The sequence below is a fragment of the Accipiter gentilis genome, chromosome 5, assembly GCF_929443795.1.
Source record: "Accipiter gentilis chromosome 5, bAccGen1.1, whole genome shotgun sequence".
Lineage (NCBI taxonomy): Eukaryota > Metazoa > Chordata > Aves > Accipitriformes > Accipitridae > Astur > Astur gentilis.
In genome coordinates, this window is record NC_064884.1 from 20,810,008 (window position 1) to 20,824,319 (window position 14,312).

The window sequence follows — 14,312 nt, forward strand, 5'->3', positions numbered from 1 at the left end:
TTTGCCAGTTAATTTTTCAGGAAAGTCATCACCGTCTTGTGACCCATATGAAGTTGGATCTTCTCAATTCAGTTTCCAGCACCTACAAATTTTCACACTAAAATTATCACTAATCAACACTTATTTTGGCTGTCTGGTAAAAAGATCAACTGGACCTGAAGCCTCAGTGTTCCCAATGCTACACTTAACTAACCCAGTTATTCCCAGGCCATGCCCTACAGTCTAAGGGAATAAAGCATAATCTGCATAGAATCATAGACAATTTAATCAGTTTTGTGCTACACTTTAAAAGTTACTTTGCTTATCTTATCCATGCCATAACTCATTTCCCAGATGGATTCTGCCCCTCTCTTCTGAGATGGACTGATGAAAATAAGTAGTAAAATCCTCATAAATGTTAAAATCAATCTGAAACTGCCAGTGTGAAAGAGGATTGTTAAGACTGTTGCCAGTGTTCCAATGATACAAGTATTTTTGTGGTCATCTGCTCAATTCACCCTTTTCCTTAAATGGTACTGCTTCCTTGTTACGCACCATTTTCCACTCCACCTAATCCATGCACTCAGCCACTTCACAAAGTGGCTTTACAGTAGCTATGATAATACATCTGGGCCCTCGTCAGCTCTACTACTGGTTTATCTCATAGGTTACAAACTCAACACTTTTCAAGTCTGAAACTGGTACAGGACTGAAGCTTCTCACGTGAACGAAAATCTCTAAATTCCAAGCATTAGAATTACCCTAGGCATAGTGACAAAGCTCTCCACTGTCCCTCCTTTTCAGATAGCTCATTTGTTAGCCCTATTCCTACAGAAGGGTTTTCAAATACACTCTTGTTCTTGCTTTGAAATAATGCCTCTCAGCTTCACCGGTTGTTTTCAGAGAGTTCTACATTGCCTCCACCCCCAATTACAACAAAAACTTCTGCAGCAGCAGCAGTACTGGAGCTACCTACAGACTTCAGGAAATAACTGCACCGTTCATTCTCAATTCATTTGGCACATCACATTTGCAGTCACAGGGATAAGAGCTTAGACCCAGCTTCTAAAAATATGCTGAATAAACATATGTCTGCACACAGATGGGTGAAAAAACCCTAGCTTCCAACTGAAATGGTGTTAAAAAAAAGGAGAAGATGTAAACTGTTGCAACTTCCCTAGACAGAAAATGTCTCACTCCATGTGGCATTTAACTCAGTATCCTATAGGAACTCTTTATTTTTTTCTTTAGTGGTTAATATACTTAAGACAAGCTGATCTAATGAACATGTACTATTCAATCCAATGGTAATTAAGTGGCTTGAATAAAAACCTTTAAAATGTTGCAATGTAGTACTCACAAGGCCCATTGAAAATAGTTTGTAGGCCTCATTTTGATGATTAAAACAAGCACCTGAATTTTTGCCATCACCCAAGGAAAAACTATGGTGAAAACGAAAGAATTTATTTCTAAACTTTGACTGACTTTATCAAGCACTACAGCAATAGTCCATATCCGAACAGCTCCCTTCTCATTCATTCTTATAGCAGCCACCATATTATGAAGGTGACGTCCCAAGAAGCCTACTTGGATTATGTTTCCTATGGTGGATTTAATGCAGCAATTAAGGAATAGCCTCAAACAGCATGTAAGGTGGAAACCAACATCACCATTGCATTTACTAATTCATAAATAAAAATTAATTTACAAAAACATCTCATGAAGGTTATTACACAACATACAAATATTAGAATTGCAAGAGAACATAACTTCATGCTTTATAGAATTTTAAATGCAGTGGTACACAAAATACATGGTATTTTCTCTAAATACAATCTAGAATTGTAACTCACAGCACAGTTTTGTAAGCAACTGCTGCCTTACAGAATAGAAGTCACTATTTTAACTACAGAACAGATAAATATTTTTCTCCACACAGGCTGATAGTCCCTGTTACCTGACACCATGTAAATACACAAAATGGCTTTATTATGTTAGTTATACCACCTCATTTGTTTCCTATGATCCATCGGACAACTTCCAAATATTCTAGGCAGCTGCTTCCAAAAACCCCATGCAATGACTATAGAAGGAAAGCACAAAGGTGATAAAGTCATCCCGCACCCCCACCCCCCATGAGCTACACTTCTGAAGCGAAAGAACAATGCAAGACTCCACTTGCAGCCTCCCAAACCTCAGCCAAGTCACAACCACAACCAAGTAGACAGAACATGTTCCAACAAGGTTTATCTACAGCATAAGCCAGATTTGACCACACTCCATCACTGGGTCTCACCAAGACTCCAAATCGCATGGATTAAGAGTCAGTCTTCATTAGGTAAGAACATCGTCCTACAAGCTTGTCAGCAGACAATCACATTATCATTGAAGCCAACTCCTCTAGGCGCAATGCAGACAGACCCTGTAGCTATCTGAAGGGTTCTGTGAGCACTACAAACATTTAAATTTCTCAGGCTACTACTACCTGATGTCAGCAGGCTTATCCTCTGCAGAGTCTTCCTTCTCAAAGCAATCAGATAATGCACAATGTTTAAAGGCATTGCTCAAAGCAGTTATGTCAAGATGAAACGCAAGAAGTTAACTTAGAAGCTGCTACAACAAGGTGGGGAAATCCCTGGTACATTAAAGTTTGTAAAAGCATAATGAGAATCCAAAACTCCCTACCCCTAACAGCCTACTTGACTGCTGTCCTGAGACTACTGACGTCAGCTTCCAACTGTGGTATTAAGACTCAATAGTCCTTTCATTTACTGCTGAATGGTAAGTTCTGAATACCAGAATCCCAAAATCTTCAAAGTTATACTACTGCTATGTTTCCTGTCACCATTTTGACTAATTCCAGGTGCTTCCCTCCCTCTAGCTCCTCAAACAGGAAAGAGAAGTTACCAGAACGTCACCTTTGCAGGTATGCTATTTAAAACAACATCTATAAAACAAAAATTTTGTTGACTCTATATTGCTGCCTAGAAACATTGCAGCAACACCCACAAAGTTTGCATCAAGTTATCTTTACAAAGTAATTCAGGACAATAAAACCTTATTTTTAACTTAATTAAAAACAGTTTATGCGAAACTCCTGCCTGACAGAATGCTTACAGATGGAAGAGATACCACCAGATCTCCACTATCTCAAACTGAACACTTCTAAACCTGAATCAAACTGATAGCCACAAAACCTTCAACTGGAGAGTGATCTATTTTTTCATCCATTTCTAATTAGAAAGTCAGCTACCAGTAAATCACGCAGATCATCCCAACCCCATCTACATTTTAAGTTATTACAGATGTCTCTCACAAAAGGTCTGGCTTTAATTAAGAAGGTATTTAAATATTGTATACCTATTGAATTTTATACAAGTTAGGCCTAAATATTTTTTTTTCTGTTAAAATTAAATCTTTGGATTAGCTGAAAGAATGTTCAGTTCATATTTGAATTGTTTCAAGTATTCCTACAGAAGATCAAGGTATATGCAAGAAAAGCCCTCTGGTCATAATAAAAAGTTTTCTGTAAACTCAGTGCCAGGTTTAATGTATATTCCAATTTTTCTACTGGTATAAACTACTTGAGTTTGGTCAAGATTTTCTACAGGGACAAAAAAAGCAAGAGCGCTCCACATGTACACCACACATAAGGCAATTTAAACCATGGCAGTGTCCCCATAGATTAGTACATTGTGCTAACATTACCATTCTATACTGGCATACCTGCAGCCACACTAAACATCTATGAAGGTGTTCCTAACTGCACATGAAAATAAAAAAATAAGATAGAAAAAGTTTGGTTTCTTTGTTTAAGAGTAAAAAGGGTTTGGATCGTTGGTTTCAGTTTTTTTAGTAATTGAGATTTCACACTGACAACCGAGGGCAAGATCTCAACTTGCTATGAAAACTACTGTTAAAAGTTTAATACCTCAGTTTTTGAGGGCCCACAGTAGTGAAAGTGGCCTGTTTTTCCCAATCCAGTATACCATTAAAAAAAAAAAATAAAAAAAAAAAAAAATCACATGTCATTTTAAGGTCAGTTCAAGCTGTAGAATTATGACATTGTGCGATTTGTTGGGAATGACCCAGAGCTGCCAGCTTCTGATTTACGAACTTCAGTTTTTACATACCTTTGAGAAGGCTTCAGCTTCAGCAAATAGTAAATTATAAAGACTCAAGAGAAGAGGTTTAACTGAGTGGCAGAGAAATATTTCTTGGAAAAAAATTAATTGTCATTCATCACAAAGATTAAAAGTCAGGGCGTACAGTTCCATGGCAGTTTAAAACAGTTTCAGTCATGGCTGACACATTCCTGTAATTTATTCCTTCCCCTATATACTGCACAGTGCCATCCCACCTTTGCACAGATTTGACTGTGGTGAGTCAATTCAAAGAGCTAAATAGGACAATAAAGAACCTAGCAATAAAGCAGTAATTAGTTTTCAGATGGCTCACGTCACTAGATTTTGCTTGCCACTGTGCTGCACAAACACCTGTAACAGTGCAGGAGAAGGAAGACTCAAAGCCAAGACCACAGCAGATCCCATTTTCAATCAGCTTAAGCTTTCACATACCAGCACATTGCTGCTGCAGCATGACACCACTGATCTTATTCCCAACTTCATCCACAGAGATCCCACAGGCAGGGCCAGACAAGTACCAGCACTGTTCCACCAGAAGCAGCTAGCCTTTAGGCAACCTCAACCATAATAAGACATACCCTGGGGTTTGAATTTCTCTAAAACTTTTTGTAATCAAGTCAGTTGGTTAGCTATTGAACTAGCAAAACCCACTTCTGCTACTCCCAGTGTGGTCTGTGTGAGTGTTATCTTCCTGTAATTACTAGAAAGCTAAGGAAGTGGATAATGAACTACCTTCCTCCCAGATATTTAGCATGTGGATCAATGCTAGTTCTGGTAATAAAGAATGAAGAAAGGGTAACACGTTGAAAGCATCAGTCAGGTTTGCAATGGACATTTAAAAAGTCTGCTGGAGAGGCAGTCTTCTTACTTTTATGCTGTGTTTGAAATAAAAAAGGCAATTTAGTATACCTACTCAAGATGCAGGTAACCATAATTTCCACAAACAGGACAATTCATGTCCTCCTGGCATCTCTTCCAGCTTTATCTTAAAGCCAGTAATTACTACTGCCTTGACCATATTCCAACCACCTTTATGTCTGCATAGAGAGCATTCATTATTTAGTAAACTAACAAAACTGTCCTTTAAGCACCATACTTCAAGTCATCACAATTTTACCTCTACTTTGTCTTCTTGCCCATGTTAGACTGTCAGACATAAGCCACACTACTAAAAACTGTGTTTCAAAAGCAAGGATGCTGTAACTTGGTATGTCTCATGACGTTACTGACCCCAATGACCATTGCCCTTTTGGGTTAAAAATAAACAGACACTGGTTTTCAATTTGATTTCCACGAGTTGCTACCTTTGCAGCCAGTGGCTAGGTAGGTGATAGGATACACAGCTGGGATGGTAATCTTCCCAGCCATCTCAAGTCATGTTTCCCTGCAAGTGCTATGCAGTTACACAATCAAAAGTCCATTCAAACCAAATTCATACTGTGAATATTCAGGTCAGAATTCTGGGATCTGCCTCTGAATTCACAGTACTGAACTAATAAATGTTTAAGAATGCAAAACCTACATTTTAAAATGCAAACACATGAAAAGACTTTCAACTTTAATTGGTTTTGGTTTCAAATGTAATTAACAAGTACAGGAAAAAAAATTTTCATCTTTCTGAAGATTTCATTTAAAGTTCAGAAAATCAGTGAAGTTGTAAGTAGGGAAGTTCATTTTCCTCCTTCAAACTTGTGAAACCTAAGATACAGATCTCACTCCAGCCTATCAAGTTTAAGGAAAAGGGAACAATTTCTCCAGCAGTTTTAGGCAGATAGAGATGCATATAAGTACCAGGAGGATTTTATAAAAGATCTTTAAGCAGGTTAGGCAGCTAACTCCCATTTTCGTTAATGGCAGATAAGCCCCTAACCCGATTAGAGACTTCTAAATCCAAGCAGGAACTTCTGTACCTGCTACCTGCACACCAATTCGAAGTATCCCCTATGTTAAAGTGGTTTGAGTAATCAACTTTAAGCTGTTTTGCATGTCTTTTAATTGTTTTTATTTAAAAGCAAATCAACAATAAGTTTGCAGTAACATTCTCCATCCCAAAGACAGCCTTCCATTACAATTTTCTAACATTCAAATATCAGATTAAAAAATATCACTGCTCAAGTAAGATGAAACAGCACTATATTCAGGGTACAGTCTAACATTCAGCTGCAACACTCCTTAAACTGAATAAAAAAAAAATCCCACCCTTCCCCAGTCCATGAATTCACATATATGCGTAGCTCACTGTATGACATTACATATAACCCCAAAGACAAGCAAACAGAAAGGCTATTTCTCAACCCACTTTGTTCCTCAATTCGTTTCAAAACACAGCTGCACAAACAGCTATGCCAGCACAACAGACTCCGGGTGCAGACAAGAGCACTGCTTTAGCTGCTATGCCTCAAAACTGCACCAGCCTACAGAAGGATGCTATCAGCAGGAAACCTGGTGCAGGCTGAATGGCAGGAAGCCGAGCATCCCACATGCACGCACTCCTTGGTGGGGCACATGAACTTTCAATACCACACTGCTACTGTAAATTTGATACAAATATGCGTATCCTCTGGTGGTTCATAATCCATTGAGCTACTGCAAATTAACCTTTTTATAGAAAAATAATAAAATTAGTCATCCACCAAGAAAAAAAGAAATATTTCTTGCTCATTTGATTCAGATAGGTGACTTACAAATTAAGTGATTAGTCAATTCTCTCCCAGAGTAACTCTTCTGTGAGTTTAAGATGAAGCAGCTGCTAGATTTCAGAAGCTATTTACAAAGATGAACAAAACTAGTTCCAAGTTAAATGCTTTTCAACTCCTACTATTCTATTTCTAACAAACAACAAGGCTTTCTTAACCAACTGCTGATGAAATTGTTTCATCAAGTGTCCCTTTAAAAATCTCAGCACCACACCCATCACACACTGGGATTCTTTTCCTTATTTAAATGCTAATTGCTTCTCATGAGACTTCAATTCAATCATTCTTTTGCACAGTTCATCACAAGACATTTTAATGATCCAGTCTTTTCAGTGGGCTTTACACGATCTGGAGACTTGAGGAGGTTTATCTACTCATCTTTTAAATCCTAAAAGGCCTAATGAAATCAGTTAAAAAGATGGAAGTGCAGGATCAAGCCCAAGATACCTGTTAATTCTTCCTATGTAGGAAGCACAATGTGCCTGAACAGATTCGAGATATTTATTCCCCAACTTTCAGTTAGTGACTTGTTCATTCTGTACTAAAATGACGAGAAGAGCCTGTATTTCAACATATCATCATCATCGTCTTTCCTGGTTATTTTTTTGCTGGTTTTTAAACACATAAGGATTGTGCAATGCAATTGTGAAGTAGTAGCAGACCAATAAAAACACCTAAATATGTATTTGTGAGGTCAGAACATGGCATAACAGGGAAATTAATTAGTAATTTTTGTTAACTGCACTCACAGGCACAAATTCTTCTCTAAACCATGCGAAGCACTTGTCTGAATGTACCCTACAACGTACAAGAAACATCAAGTACTATTCCCATGATTTCTCATGCACACAACCACAACCATCCCACTAATTGTTAACACTTTGGTTAAAAGTATTATTTTACAAACAACCTTTAGGGCTTAAAATTGGGTATACCTGAAAAAGATTTTAAAAGTTTAAATTTCAAAAGCAAATGGATGCCTACTTGCTTCAAAATTACTTATGTACTTCTACTGTATAGTAATAGAAAATAAATAGATAGATATACTAGGAAAAAAAATCCCAAACGGACAACCTACAAAAGGGACAAAGATGGTTTCAAGCTTTGGAAGGTGATCAATCCTATCGGCCTTCCAGAAACATTAACATGAAAACCAGACAAGTTAAAAGGCTGATTATTAAAATAATAGACAACTTTTTTCTATATTCTGTGTTTTCTACAAAAAGACGCCAATCAAACTAAAAATTATACAGTTTAAGAAGCTTTAAGTGTGTGACAAACCTACAAGAAAACTACCAGGCTCTACTATTTAGGGTGCAAATGCTTCAACTGAAACAGAATAAATCAATGGGATTTTTATAGCAGGAAACACAACCGAATCCAGTAAAATAGAGAGATCTGGAACATCAATGCTTGATGCATTTCTGACAGAGCTGCTCAGTCACTTTCCATCAAAACCCACAAGTCTGACAGCACACAGAAAAAGCCCATCAAATAACTAGCTTTGTGAAGTTTCACAACCTGTCTGAAGTAGAGATTTTACAAGATAATTTGACACATATTTGTCAAAAAGTCATCTGCTGAAAAAGAACAAGTTACCAAAGAAGTTAGCTGAGGATTTTAATTGATACTGTTCAATACTTTTCCTCTCCTTTAGTTAATTTGGAGAAATATGGCTACATAGATTTCAGTCAAGTATGCATGTCAATGACAAGCCATTCCTGCTTCTTGACTGTTGTGTTAATGACAACATTGGCTGTGGTAGGAGACATATGACTATGTCCTATGTTTCAACATGATCAGCACCGACATAGACTGTCTTTTATCATCACCATTTGTTCTCCTTCAAGTGGTTTCACACAGCCAACAGGAAAAATCACTATCAGAGCTAGCCCCAGTACAAAAATAGCTGCACCAGGTGGCAGTAAAATGACAATCGCTGAGGGTCTTCGCATTGACAAGTCACCAATGGAGTAGTACTCCTCTGAAAGGCTTCATTCTCCAAGGAGTCTGATGGGTTGGCAAGAAGATGAAGATTCAAATCCTGTATTTTTTCCGTTCATATACACTTTAACTTATTCATGCAGACAACTGCATATATTTGTCAGCATAGAAGACAAAACCACTTTATCCAGTTCTCATTTTTCATCAAAGCCTTTCTGAGCACTACTTTTATACTGATCTCCTCAGCAGCATCTTCATTACCCAGAAGTATTCAAAAAATTTAGGAGGAGCTTACAGGCAAGAATAATAAAATGTGACCACCAGTGACATTGTGTTCATTAGGAACAATCCCTAGGGAGATTAGTGAGCTGTATCTATTATGAGACAGAGCACTGGACGGCTAGCTAGCACTCTCAGTCATCTAATGCATGACCTTCAAAACAAGTCCCTTCAGCAGCGTTACCTTGCTGCTGTACCTCATTTTCCTCCATTTCCCTCACCTATTTATAGTACATGGGGAAAAGAAACAAGCAAAAATCCAAGCAAAACCAGTCTATAGATGACAAAATTACTTACAACAAATTCTAATTTTTGATGACTTCATGCAGTGTCTGTATCTTCCTTATAGAAGTACAACAGTATTGCACAACATCCCAGGTAGAAAGCCACACATTCAAAGCAAGGAGCAAAACCAGGGTTTCCTTTAAGCTAAAAGATTTTGATTCTAACTGATAGCATTATATTTTTAAGTATACGACAAACGTTCTGTATTTTAACTCATCTCCACTGCAATATTGTTATTTAAACAGTCTATTCTCTTTTCAAGTTGTTCACGGCCCTGGAAAAAAACATTAGAAATTACATCTGCTGAACAAGAAAAGCTGATTCTCCGTTTTGTTTCCTTTGCGCATTTGGTAATGATTCGGAGCTAATTTAACTCCGCCGGTGGTATCAACAGGCATTAGGCAGGGTCACTAAGGTGACAAGGTAGCCACTGCCAGTTCCTCGGCTTGTCATCTGAACAAAGTGCCAACTGTACCATTCACCAGAGTGTCATCTGCTCCCCTCACCCCACCCACATACACACCCCTCCATGACAGCATGAAAATATGACACAAAAGCGGAACTGCAAGAACATGAAACCATTGTAAGCAACTTTGAAAGAGAACTAAATTCGAGGCTGTCTCACTTTAAGACAGGGGAGGAATAATTAACCAAAAATTTCCTCAAAGGACAACACTATAATCATGTTTCCTCAACAACTTTCAGATTATATATTTAGCATGTAATTTTATGCATACATCCTTCCACATCCAGATTAAACTCTTTTATACCCAAACCCACTTTCTGTGTCCAAAATAATTTAAAAAAACCAAACCCCAAACCAATAAAAAAACAGTAGAAAAAACCCCCAACCGAGCCAAGTACACTCTTAATTTGCATAGTTAAAACTAAACATTAGTGTTTAATAATCAACTCCAACAGCACTGAGCATTTTAGGTAGTTGGACTAAAGGGTTACTCAAGTAACTTTCACCATAAATTTTTGCAGGATGACTAATGAATTGTGAGCTCCAGTTTGGCCACAATCACTACGAATAACGAATAACCTGAAGTCCCCTCCTGACAGGGTACAGTCTGTCTCAGGAAGTCTGAAGGACTAAAAAGCATCATCTCGTGAAGAAGCACATACATTCAGGCCAAGTCTAGCAAAAATATAATTTTCAACCTTTCAGGTTCACCAAAGTCCATACTTTAGAGCCACCATCTCAGCACTATACTGTAACAGCAAAATCCTAACGCTGCGCAGATACTAATAATTAACCTGCTCGGTTAAAGCCTGCTAATTAGCGGACCCCACGAGCCGTGCGAGTCTTCCAGCTCTGCCACCACCCCCAAAGAAAATGACGGGCGCTACCGTGCCCACGTCCTGCCCTCTGCTTCTCTCCTCCAGCCAAGGAGAGGACTGCAGCAGCACCCAGCACTGCAGCAACCCTACGTCTTAGGTTTTCTCTGGAAAAAGCTCACAGTTTCAGCACCAACTCCTCCTCCCCACGTTAAAAAAAAACACCAAAAAACCAAAACCAAACAAAAAACCGAAGACGAGAAACATACGGTCATTTAACTCGGCTGAGCTGGCCTAAGTTTCATCCATGCCAACACACTGCGCCTCTGCCTCGGTCTCACCGAGTTTGTTGCAACATGTGCCGGCTGCCGATGCTCTTGTGCGCCAGGAAAGATATTTCGCATCCGCGTGGTTTAACCCCACCCTTTCCACCGCCTGTCACCTCCCCCATCGGGGGGGTGGGGGGAATAAAAAAAAAAAAGCCCCCCAAATTCCAAATAAATATATACGTCTCCGACCACTCGCACCGCCCCCCCCCCCCCCCCCCCCCCGCCAGCTTGTAGCTGTCAGTACACAAATAAGCTAGGGGCTAAGAGGAAGAAAACCCTCGCGATCTAGAAAACGAAAGGAGGTAACAATTAAGTTTAAAAAATGATTTTTTTCCCCACCCCTCCTCAGCCGTTTTCGCAGCGCCCACGCCCCCCGGTCCGAGGAGGCTGCGCTGGCGGGGTCGACAGACGAGCCCCCTCACGCACGTACCTTGCCAGGCTGCCGCGGGTCTCCGCCGGGGTTCTTCCTGCCGCCGCCTCCACATCCACCATGCTTTTGTCCGGCCGCGGGCTGCCTCTACGCAGTGGGGGTCCCTCCCCCCCCACCCTCGGCGCCGGCCTGCCGCCCTACCACTGCCCCAGCGGCCGGCGGGGCTCCATGCTGCCGCCGCCGCGCTCCGCCAGCCCCCGCAGCGGGAGGAGGCTCCGCACCTGAGGGCGATGCCGGGGCGGCGCCGAGGCAGCCGCGGAGGGCCCGTCCCGTCCCGTCGCCTACCCCGCGGGACGGCGCTCGCAGCCGCCGCCGCTCTCTCCTCAGGGCCGGCCGCGCCGCGACCCGGCGGAGGTGCGACCCCGCGGCGGCGCGAGCGGGGCTGGGAGCGAGAGGAAAAGGGATGCGGGGCGGAGGGAAGAAAAACAGCCCAAAATGAAGCGCCCCGGGCTCCGGCAGCTGGGAGGGGGCGGGGGAGCGAGGCGGGCCGGCCGTTGGAGGGGACGGGAAGCGCCTCACTTGTTGCCCTGTGGCAGAGCCGCGCGCCCGCCTTCCCGCTCGTCACGCGCGCCGCCCCGCACGAGCGCGCTCGAGGGAGCGCGCGCGCACACACCGCCCGCCGCCTACCCGGCCAGGCGCCGCCGCGCAGCAGCGCGAGCCCCCGCGGCTCGCACCACGCGGTGCAGGCGGGGTTGGGGGGATTGAAGGGGCGGGGGGCAGGCCGGGGGACGAGGCACTGAGCGCCGCACTCCCGCTTAAGTCCCTCCTCTGTCTGGCCGGCGGCGCAGCGGATTGGCGGGGCCGCGCGGCGTGGGGCCGGGAGGGGCACGTGGGACGTGGGCGGGGGAGGAGGGGGGCTCCTTGCGCGCCCTCTGGCCCTGGTCGTCCGCGCGGTTGCCGGTTTGTCGTGTCCCTGAGGAGACGGGCGGGCGGGTGGAGGGGGGGAGGCATGGCACTGCCGCCTCGCCGCCTCCTTCCCTAGCAGGACACAGTGTCCCCACCACCCCACGGCTTGGGGCACTGTGCTTCGCCACCCTGCCCCGCGGGGCTGCCCATCTCCACATCCCGACCCCGCCGCCATGGCGGCTGCCCGCAGCCCCACCTGCCATTCACCATGCGCTCCCTCGACGCCTCACCCCCTTCCTGAGGCAAAACACCCCGAGAAGGGGTAATTGGTATCCCCTAGGTGTCCGCAGACACCCACAGCTCGCTACAAAACACATCAGCGCTGACGGTTGGCACAGGAGGGAGGTGTCACCCGGGCCCCCCCCCCCCCCCAAGAGGAAGGCACCTTGTTTGGGGGCCATTTCCACAGGGAGGCAGCAGCACTTGACCCGGCAGAAAGGCACACACCGACACATTTATGTCTGCCAGCTTCATTGGCAGAAGAAGGTGAGGTGGCACCTCCTTCCCTCCCTCCTGCTATAATAAAAACACGTTTTCTGAGGTAAATACCTTCTAGTTTTACAGGCTGGCGGCCTCTCACAGTCACAGGGGCAGGTGGTTGCGGCTATAAAACATCTTTATGACAATGTTCATTCCTTTGGTTTTTTCCACGTGGCATCAAGCAAAAGAAGAAAACCCCCAGCCATGCTGAAAAATGCTGTTCCACATCACTTATTAAAAATGTTTCTCCTTTTTAAGCAAGGTAATTGCAACTGGCTCAGCTTTACATGGTAGTCTGCAAAGCTTTTGTTACTGAGTCCAGGAGGCACAAGAAAAGGACTGGTTTAGGCTGTCAATGCTTCCCTTAGTAAGTTTCTGAAAGTTTCAGATTTTGGAAATTTGCCCTGCAGAGCCGATACTAATCAGGCATGACTCACTCATTAGTAACCTTTTTTTTGTTGTTGTTGTTGTTGCTTGCTTACTTGCTAAATTGATGAGACTACAAATCCTGGCCAAACATCCCTATTGAAACAAACTAGAGAAATCTCTGAGACTCAGGATGCTTACTGAAATAAAACATAAATATGTGTGCTGTTACAGCAAGGAGTACGGTCTTCAGTCTCATTGTGGCCAGATCAATAGCAACAGACAGAGAGATTTACAGTTCCTATGGACTGTGAACCTCACAGCTTTTTGCCCTATACAGGAAGAAAATGAACACATGTCATTTGTTTCTATTTTTAGCACCTACATTCTCAATAAGAGAATTATTCTCTCAATAAGGAGAGGCCCAACCACAGCAATTATCTCAATGTCACCTGGCACAGTCATTTAAAAACTGTTTTCACTACAAAGGGAGAGGTAGGCATGTCCCCACAATCCACAAAAATACACGTTTATGCACTTCCATTTTACAGCACTCATTTTTGCCAAGATTCAGTAGCTGATGTGCACAGCCATAAACACTACTGGTTTGGTAAACAGCATGAGTATCCACAGCACGTACTGAGCTCCCCATACTCTGGGTCATTAAATATTGGAGCCCATAGAAAACCTGCAAAAGCTCTCCAAAATATCATTCAGGAGTCCAGGAGGAACGTCCCCATCCACAATGCATTGGGAGGGACACTGCATATTTCATTCCTCTTGAAATATTTATATATGTGCTTCATGATTGAGTAAAGCTGTCCTTTTCATCAAAGTAGAAAGATTACAGCACAGGGAGGAATTACCCTAAATCGGCAAGCATCTTTGTCCATTAAGTAACACAAGGCTCTAAAGGAGAATTAAGCGTCTGGCAGCCAGGATCTTGGCTCCACTGCACGGGAGATTTCATAACAATATGTTTTGAGATCAATTAAAAAAAAAGGAAAACAAAAATCCACTGGAATAGCGTGTCACATAACACTGGGTGCTAAGGAGCCTGGAAAAACACATTAAAGCTGAGAAGTTTGGATGACAGTGCAATGGTCTGCTGTCTTTGGGGAAAGACGTTTCTCCCTCCTTCTGGTCCCACACCCATGGCTGTGCCTGCTCTTCTGTAATCACACTGACCCAG

The 14,312-nt window shown here is 42.7% G+C and overlaps 1 protein-coding gene across 6 annotated transcripts in view; it reads right to left on the reverse strand.

The window, feature by feature from the left end:
* The window catches only part of B3GNT2 (UDP-GlcNAc:betaGal beta-1,3-N-acetylglucosaminyltransferase 2), a 553,121-nt gene that overhangs the window by 39,598 nt on the left and 499,211 nt on the right, over window positions 1-14,312 (reverse strand). For 2 of the 6 annotated variants that reach the window (XR_007505966.1, XM_049799761.1), the window contains exon 1: window positions 11,369-11,826. The exons of 1 other annotated variant lie outside the window; for it this stretch is intronic. The gene's annotated coding sequence lies outside the window, so the exon portion shown is untranslated. Of the gene's footprint in view, window positions 1-10,878; window positions 10,973-11,368; window positions 11,827-14,312 lie in introns of those variants that run through there. 3 more of the 6 variants (XM_049799766.1, XM_049799762.1, XM_049799764.1) reach the window with 3 other exon arrangements.